Source organism: Arachis stenosperma, chromosome 4 (assembly GCF_014773155.1).
Source record: "Arachis stenosperma cultivar V10309 chromosome 4, arast.V10309.gnm1.PFL2, whole genome shotgun sequence".
NCBI classification, from domain to species: Eukaryota; Viridiplantae; Streptophyta; class Magnoliopsida; order Fabales; family Fabaceae; genus Arachis; species Arachis stenosperma.
In genome coordinates, this window is record NC_080380.1 from 9,983,859 (window position 1) to 9,992,181 (window position 8,323).

General features: G+C 32.6%; 1 long non-coding RNA gene across 1 annotated transcript; it reads left to right on the forward strand.

The window, feature by feature from the left end:
• The first annotated feature begins 2,178 nt into the window (after nt 1-2,178).
• LOC130976906 (uncharacterized) lies at nt 2,179-5,109 on the forward strand. The gene is made up of 7 exons (XR_009084790.1): nt 2,179-2,650; nt 2,877-3,059; nt 3,771-3,821; nt 3,919-3,982; nt 4,182-4,335; nt 4,460-4,516; nt 4,883-5,109. It is a non-coding gene; the product is annotated as an uncharacterized LOC130976906 (long non-coding RNA).
• The last annotated feature ends 3,214 nt before the right edge of the window (nt 5,110-8,323 follow it).

Genomic DNA, 8,323 nt, shown 5'->3' on the forward strand with positions numbered 1-8,323 from the left:
TTTCAAAGAAAAAGAATAAATGGACTAAAATTAAAGGAGCAAATTAACAGAGATGGGCTTGAGTGCATGTTTGAGTCCTAACAAAAATTGAGAAAAGAGAAAAGTCGCTGAAGTTTATGTATTGTATGTTTGAGTCGCTAGTTATTAATAACTTATTTTATTAAATAAATAAAAAGTTAAAGTTAACTGCCGCATGCAGATTTTAATATGCATGCATACTAAAACACAAATAGAAAGAATTAGCAGTCATGCGTTATTAATTATATTTAAAAGATGTTATAATAATATAAGGAGAAAAATGAGACTAAACTTTTTTTTTTTTAAAATAGTTCAACAGCATTAGCATATATGACTTCAATTCTTCTTCGTATATATTTCTAAAATTTTCTCTTTATAAAATTCTGAATATCGGCTATTAATGATTTTAAATTTTAACTATCTTTTGGATTATTTTTGTTTAAAAAAATTTTAACAACAGTATTAACATATTTAAACTTTTCTATGAAAAGTTATAACTTAACATGAAAGCGATGAAATGATAACAAATTTCATCCAATTTCTTTTCATGCATCCATTGATTAATGGTATATATATATACTAATTAAATAATATTATAAATTAAATAATTTTTTTATATATATGTAATGAATTATCTATTTATATTTTTATTATAATTGAGATCAAATTATAAATTAAAGTGCAGTACTACTTAATGAATATTAAATTATGTAAATAAAGATTAATTATTTCTTTTCTTATTTTTATTTTTTTTAAATTTCATAAATAATAAAATAATTTATTTTTAGTAAAAAATTTATTAAAATATACATTTTTTAAAAATTACTTTATTTTTTATTATTCATATAAATTATATGATTGTAAAAAATATATACTCAATTCTTTTCTTTGACTGATGCTTAATCTAACATAAATAAAAAGTTAAAGTATAACCAATGTTCTAACTTCTAACAACTTTTGTAAAATTAGAATTTTTTATGATAATTTATAATTCTTGTGGCATGTTCAATTATAGATGGTTTCATTTTTTGTAATTTTTTGGAAACAAAAGATAAATAATATAAGTGTTTCAATATATAATTAATTTAATAGGTAGAAAAAAGATAATATTAAACTAAAAAATATATTTTTTATCAATAAATTACAGTTTTTTTTCTTTAAATCTAAAGTAATAAATTGCATTAATAATTATACCAGCAAAGCATTTAACAAAATTTGATGAAACTTCTTCGTTATTCTATTGTTACTAATTTGATATCTTTAAACACTTTTATCTTTTTCTAACTAGTTGCACATCTTCAATGTGATGGTGCTTTTTTATTAATGCCAACCCAAAGTCTTTTGACATCTTCCTTTATCAAATCTTGCAGTGGTCGTGTCTTCTCCTTTTCAGTCTGAAACAACGATGCTGCTCTTTTGTTTTTTTAGTTCATCTCTATTTTAGTCTCTTTCGTCAAAGATGACATCCCATCTTTAAGGTCAGACGATTATGGTGGCTAACATTCTTTAAATAAGTTTGATAAAATTTCTTTTCATCTTAAGTTGCTAGTTGTAGATGTGCTAAGCGATGAAATTCTGACGATTACATGACTGTAATTCTTTTGTTTAGTGCATAAATTTTTAACTTCAAAACTTATAAAAAAATGATTAATTTAATTAATCAATCGGTTATTTTTTAAATTTAGACATTTATATAAAATATAATAAATAAAGAATTGAATTTTGATAAATTGATAATAAGTAGGGTTGCACTTCATATTTAACAAAAAATGTTTAAGGTCTATTTTAACTATTTTTTTAGATAACTAAGTTTTATTTAAGGAGTTTATTTTGATAAGATAATAAATTCATACATATGAGTACGTTAAAAATGTAAACAAATAATAAAATGACATATGAATTATATTTTTCATGCCAATAATTAAATTTTTTAAATATATATTATATTATTATTTTTATTAAAATATTTTTATAATTTAATAACAATAAAAATATTTTATTAAATTTTATAAAAATATTTAAATATTTTTTATATTAGACAAAAATTATTTTTTTTCAAATAATCAAAATTTAAAATTTAACTAACTTTAACTTTATATGTTTAAATTTTAAATAATTTAAAATTAAAACAAAAACGCATCTAAAAAATGAAAAAAATAAAAAAAGTTGTTATTTTTTCTCTAAGATTCCAGTGTTCGTCTCCTCAATCCTCTTCTTTATCTCTGGAAAAGAACAAGCTCTTGCTGGTTGCCGGAGCCTCTACCGGCAAGAATCTCGGCCTCTTCTGCTTCGACGAAGATGACACCCAAGCCCTGCTCAGCCAGGTTTCCACGGTGAACCCTCCCATGCGTGACGGCCCCAAACATGCTAACCCTAACCCTTTTCCCCCGAGCTCCAATCAGCACTGTTTCTGTTGGATCCGACGAAGACGGCGACGCCGGACTCTTCTGCTTCCTCTCTTTTGCCAGAGCTGCTCACCATCTCCTCCTAGTTGTGCATGGTTGAAATCTGTTGCAGCTGCAAGAGACGAAGCCCGTCGTGTACCACTGCTCGACCCCGCTATCTCCTTTGACTCTGTGATTCCAAATTTGGGTTGTTGGTGGCAGGGACGCAAATTGAGGCTGTGATTTTGGTAAATGTTAGCATGCTTTAGCCTTGCTCATACCATTACTAATTGGAATTTCTTCGAACGGGACATGATTTTAATCATATGATTGTCTGAATTTTAAGCATTGGAAACTAAGAACTCTGTTGGTTCATACTTGTAACTTTGAATGCTTAATTAATTTATAGGGAGTGTATTGCATCTTTTAAGATATTCCAAGGATTTCATAGAGCGAATTGGTCTTTTCGTGCAGGCTGATCGTGTTGATGGTGGCTACGTACTTAATGGAAACAAGAATTATAGCACATTTGACTAATAGTCTAGACAGATGCTGAGAATGGATAGCAAATTTAAATCAGGTTGTCTATGCAAAGACAGACATAACAGCTGGGTCAAAAGGAATCACTGCATTCATCATCGAGAAGGGAATGCCGGGGTACTTGTACTGAACCTAGTCAAATTTAAAGTGTACTAAAGTCTCTGCATATCAAGCTTACAGTTCACTTAGCGTTTGTTTTCAGGTACTGAGACAAAGACTGAGAGACTGAGACTCAGTATTGTGTTTGTTAGTTCAGAGACTGGTACTAAAATTTCTGTCTCTGTCTCTAAAATTTCAGTATTTCAGTACCTCCAAAAAGTAAGGACGCAGGGGACTGAAATTTTTAGAGATAGAGACTGAAACTTTAATAACATTTTATACCTAAAATACTTTCATTTCAATTAATTAATTCTAATTTTACCATTTGTACAAATTAAATTAGAGTTTCATTCTTGTTTCAATTCCTGTCTCTCATTTTTCACCAAACAGAATACTGAGATTTGTTTCAATCCCTGTCTCTTAGTCTCTGTCTCTCAGTCTCAGTCTTTCTGTCTCTGTCTCTCCACCAAATATTAGAGCAGTAATGTTTATCAAATATAAAGGCTGGTTACTGGCTCCTTGTCGCGTCTTATAGTTCAAATTTGATTACCAAGTCCTTAGCTTGCAAAATTCCTTCTCTGAAAATTGAGGGGGCAAAAGTAGAGTCATGTAACTGAAAATTAAATGGCTAAAACGTTGAGGCAGTGCATAAATGACAAGTCACGTGGATATGGGGAAAATTAGGAGTGGAAGATTAAAATTATGAATTTTGCTTCTGTTTGATTTCAGATTCAGCACAGCCCAGAAATTGGATAAACTTGGGATGCGAGGAAGTGATACGTAAGTATGCATGCTTGTGACAACTTTTCTATACTTAATCCATTTTTAGTCGATGTGCCTTCCTTTTACTGATAATAAATATGACTTGTGTTGGCAGATGTGAACTCTTGTTTGAGAATTGCTTCGTTCCTGAAGAAATGTTCTTGGGGAAGTAGGAAAAGGTCTTGCAATAGTTTCTATGATCATATTTATCAACTTTAGAATAAAGTCATCTTTATGTTATTTTGTATATTCAACCCTGCAAAAGTTTGTTGTATGACCATCATTGGTCTTCTGTAATATCCTAATAAAAAACCGCTTGTGTTATTCGTTGTACGCGTGCCAACCATAGTTTATAATATCAGTCCTTTCTTGTTTTAGGAGTCTATGTCATGATGTCTGGGTTGGATCTGGAGAGACTTGTTTTGGCAGCTGGTCCCCTGGGTATCATGCAGGCATGTCTTGATGTGATCCTTCCTTATGTTCGACAAAGAGAGCAGTTTGGTCGTCCTATCGGCAATTTCAGTTTATACAGGTCCATATTGTTGAGAAATGGTTTTTCTACAATCATCCTGGCATTTATTGCATGTGATTTTTAGACATTACATTGTTGATCGATCTTCTGTTACAAAACATGATGTAATGGCTACTACTTTCAGGATTGTGCTGGAATTATACTTACTGCAGCTGAGAGTGCAACCCAAGTTGCTTTGCAGGTAAATTGTTCGCACAGGTTATTTGTTGCAGCTACTATTCTTTGAGATTTTGGGGTAATACTTTTCAGCCAAAATGTATAGAAATCATCATGATTATCAAATAAAATATAGTGGTATAGTAAGAGCTCAAGTGATTTTAGAAAATTATTAACTCTGCATAGGTTTAGTCCTAACATTTTGGGTAAATTACATTTGACCTCTCTTGAAGTCAGACAATACTATTCGTCGCAAGTATCAATATGACAAATTAAGAAATTTTGGGATAGTAGCCTAAAGTCAGGGAAGGTTGGCGTAATTTACGCCAACCATTTTTTCGTTGTTTTCTTCTTGTGTTACTGTGCTTATATTAGCCTTCAAAATTTGCAGGCAAAACAATGTTTGGGAGGAAATGGATATGTGAATGAGTATCCAACTGGTCGTCTTCTGATAGATGCCAAACTATATGAGATTGGTGCAGGAACTAATGAGATCAGAAGAATGATTATTGGACGTGAACTCTTCAAGGAGCAGTAATGAAATGTTTATTATGTAACAGTAAAATTCATTCATCAAAGGGGACTAAAATTAGTCATGAGAATCCATTATTAATGAAGGAAAGCTATTTTTACCAAAAATATTTCATCTGTTATTTGTAGTTAATTTCTGAAGCTGAAACATGATCACACCACCAAACACATTCATAACAATACCAAGTAAATATCTTGCACAACATGGAACCATGGCATGAAATTTAGAAATGATCACCATGATTCCATAGAGTATGTAACTCAAGCAGTTACTGGTAACACAATGTTAATAGTACAGCCCTTATTTATAGCTAATAGTACAGATTTTTCTGGGCTTATGAAGAGTTCATAAGATAAATTATCATAACACAAATAGCATCAAAGTGCAAAGTAAATAAGATAGAAACAAGGCTAACATAACATAACATGATTGATCTCAATTACAGCCCTGAAACTTTAGACTTTGAAAACTGTTGGAGAATAATAATCTGGTTGACCCACTGAGGAGGACTTTGAAGGCTCCGTAATCATTGGTGCCTCTTCCAAACTGCCATTGGTTTCATCATTGTTGGTGGCATTGCTAAAAAATAAATGAATTTAGTTTTTAGGTACTTCTACTTAACAAAATTAATGCTTATCAAACTTGAATTAATAGCTCACACCGAGTCACCAACCAAACTTAATGACATTATTATTAGTTGTGAATAATAATAATAATAATAATAATAATAATAATAATAATAATATATTGCCAAAATTAAGTCGAACATAACACAATTGAAATATAATTTATTGAACTAATTAAATAACTTTAAATAAACTTTAGCTTACAACCATCTAAGTTCACTTAATTTTTATTTAGACTTAATAATCTAGTATTATTCCAGCCGACGAATTATAACTCAAATGATATAATCTCCTCTCCTCACCTCACTCCTATACTTTGGAAAAAAAAAATCTAGTATTATTCTATCTAGCCACTACCCGCTAGTAGTTTTATTTAGAGTTGCATTTGCATGCTCTTGCACCACCTTGCAAGCCATAATTACATGTTCTTCCTGGGTCAAAGTTGCGCCAACAGTACACCGAATCTCAAAGATTCCTTCCACCATAGCATGGCTCATGTACACTCTTCTAGAATCATTTATCGAATCCAACAATTTTCTGTTGATTTGATTTGTATTCCCATTAGCTATCTTCGCAACTGAGGGGTCTAACTCTAAAGCAAACTATAGCGAGATTTTTAGAAACTACAATCTCAAACCTCTTATCCAACTTCACAAGCTCCTCCAAGGTCTTTGCCATCTCAACATAACTCCTTAAGAAGTTTCTGAGATTCGAAACGTCCTAACTTCGAAGAACAAGCCACACTTTGAGCACACAGAATTATGGCGTTTCGAATCTCAAAAACTTCTTAAGGAGCCATGTTGAGATGGCAAAGACCTTTGAAGAGCTGGTGAAGTTGGATAAGAAGTTTGAGATCGTAATTTCTAAAAACATCGCTATGGTTTGCTTTAGAGTTAGATCCTCAGTTGCGAAGATCGCTAACGGTGATGCAAATCAAATCAACAGAAAATTGTTGGATTCTATCAATGATTCTAGAAGAGTGTACATAAACCATGCTATGGTGGAAGGAATCTTTGAGATTCGGTGTGCTGTTGGCGCAACTTTGACGCAGGAAGAACACGTGATTATGGCTTGCAAGGTGGTGCAAGAGCATGCAAATGTAATTCTAAATAAAACTACTGGCGGGTAGTGGTTAGATGGAATAATACTAGATTTTTTTTTTCAAAGGAGTGAGATTCGAATACATCTAAGTGAGGAGGGGAGACTATGCCATGCTCTTGAACTCGGTTGTGGTCGGTTCTTTTCACCCTTCTCTCACGGTACTATTTTACTATCGATCACCCAAGAGTATTTAGCCTTACAAGGTGGTCCTTGCTGATTCACACGGGATTTCACGTGCCCCATGCTACTCGGGTCAGCTAATCCCCTCTCCCAACATGCTCAAGAACTGAGAGCCGCCCAGGCCTTCAAGAAACGGGGGAGCTTGCTTCTAAAAAGAAGAATATCTATTAGAAATGCGTCCGAGATTAGGGGAGGTTCTTATTCCGGGATAATAGAATAACCGGTTGAGGTAGGGGCGCCGCTGGGGCGGGTTGGGGCGCTTCAAGAGGTGCTTCGGTTCTATACCTGGCGAACGTCGTGCATCTTGATTTTGACAGAACCAATGCCAGAAAGACATTAAGGTCCTCTTCCACTGAGAAACTAAGGTCCACTGAGAGCGAAAGCGATGTGCTCCGATGAAAGCCTTGCGGGTCTAAAGCGGCCCTTTACTCAATGAATAGGAAATATGAGCACACACAATAAGAATCCAAGGACATTAAGTCCAGAGCATCTTGCCCATGAAACCAACAGTGCTGCCACTTGATCGAAAAAATGCAAAAAAATTAAGACTTTGCGGGTGCTAATGTTGTGATAATAGTCGGCAAAAAAATCAATTATCATATGGCCTTGGCTCCTGAATTTTTCAGGATCCAAAGGATTGTTCATGATGAATGGATTGTAATTACTTTTGCCATTCATTTGATTTGTTCTCTATTTTGAATTTGGTATGAGGTTTAAGCTCATGTTCTAGGGTATATATAAGCAAATAGAAAGAACGTTATAGAAATAGTGAGTGGGTTTGTTGCTTGTCCGTCAGATCATCAGACGAAGAAGGAACGTCGCACGTATTCTCCTAATGGATAGCCTCCTCATGGTTTTCACCAAACTAAGATCAGAAAAACCCAAACTATAAGATCCCCCTCCCACCAATCAAATCACACACGTAATAAAATAAAGAAAAAATTGGCCTTTTTATTAAAATAAGGAACAAGTCCCTACCAACAACTAAAGCACAACAGATCCGATCTATGTAAATGTAAATGCAGCCCTACTATTATACCAGCCGGCTTTTTCCCTCTTTTTCTTTTCTTGAAATTAAGAAAATTAATTAATTATATGCGTGCGGGCGGAGAGGTGGTGACGAGAAAGATTAATAATGCATCCTTTAATAATAATTAATTAATGGAGCAAATAAATAACAAGGAAAAAATATTGACTCTTGATGGATGAGATAGATATCAGATAAGGATGCACATGAGGATGCCTCTTAGATGTTGCATCTGGGTTCAACTCCCATAATTTTGATACTTTGTATTATATTGAATTAGATTGTTAATTTAAATTATATTCATCTAAATTTTAAATTAAAAATTTTAAATTATTTAAATAAAATAGTATGAAATAGAAAAATAAA